The 1,129-nt window shown below is 45.3% G+C and overlaps 1 pseudogene; it reads right to left on the bottom strand.

Moving 5' to 3' along the window:
• LOC101579026 overlaps positions 1-1,129 on the bottom strand; it is an 8,748-nt pseudogene that overhangs the window by 6,643 nt on the left and 976 nt on the right.

Raw genomic sequence — 1,129 nt, 5'->3', positions numbered from 1 at the left:
TGCGCTTGCCAGGCAGGCATTTATTCAACTGAGCTATCTCCCTGGCCCTTGATTCAAATACTTGACAGCTTACTTGCCTTTGTCTCTTGGATGCCTGATAGCATGTAGAAATTAATATGTTCAGAAAAACTCATGATGTTTTTCTCCAAACATACTCCCCCGCAAATCTTTCTTTGCTTGGCTAATGTACCTCCTTTCACAGAGTTGCTCCAGCTTCTCTTGTTCTTCCCTTCACATCAATACCTCAGCAAGTCCTAAAGTCTTCTTCTCAGTACAAGTATCTGAACTGTCTGCTTTCCTCTGTTTTCCACTCCGGCACTTCTTATCTGTATTATGGCCACAGCCTGCTGACTGCTTTCTCTCTGTTTGTACACTTAATCTTCTACAATCATTTTCCAGAGTGGATCTTTTGAAATTGTAGTTCATATGATGTGGCTCAATGGTTTAAAACCCTCCTGTAGCTTTCTCTTCACACTCAGAAAAAAATGCAGAGCCCTCAACAAGACTTAGGAGGCATCTGTGTCTTACCCAGGGTTGGTGGACTTTTCTGCAAAGGCCCGGGCAGTATGCAAGACCCTGGGAGCCCTGGGAGCGGGAGTGCTGTTGCTCTAACTCAGCTCTGTTCTTCTACTCAACCCATACACGATACACTAAGCAGGAAAGCGTAGCTGTGCTCCAATCAAGTGGTATCTACAGAAACAGGAAATGGGCTGGAGCTGGTCCAGGGCCATGGTTTGCTTGCCCTTCATCTAGTCCCTTCCTGCCCTTCCAGTTAGATAGACAATGCTCTTCAGTCACTGTGGCCCAGCCTCAGTCTCCCCACGCTGGGCAGATAGCCCAGATCTAGCCGTAACTGAAGGTATTATTCTTCTAGATTTTCCAGCCAGTACTTATTCCACGACCACCTTTCTCATCCTCTAGATAAGCCAGTTTTAGTTCATCTTCTTTCCTTTGCTCTTAAAATACCATCAATTGTTAGGCTTCCATTTCACCATTTCTGCCAAGTATTAGGTTGAATTATATGAAATTACTATTCTTGCTGATCAGAAATAACTGAGGGGGCCTGGCCCTAGCTCAGGCCTTTAAGTGGCTGCTTCCACAAAGCTGTCAGCCTCAGGTTGCTGGAGTT

This window comes from Octodon degus, unplaced genomic scaffold (genome assembly GCF_000260255.1).
Source record: "Octodon degus isolate 3935 unplaced genomic scaffold, OctDeg1.0 scaffold00043, whole genome shotgun sequence".
Lineage (NCBI taxonomy): Eukaryota > Metazoa > Chordata > Mammalia > Rodentia > Octodontidae > Octodon > Octodon degus.
This window is presented reverse-complemented; position numbering and strand designations above follow the sequence as displayed.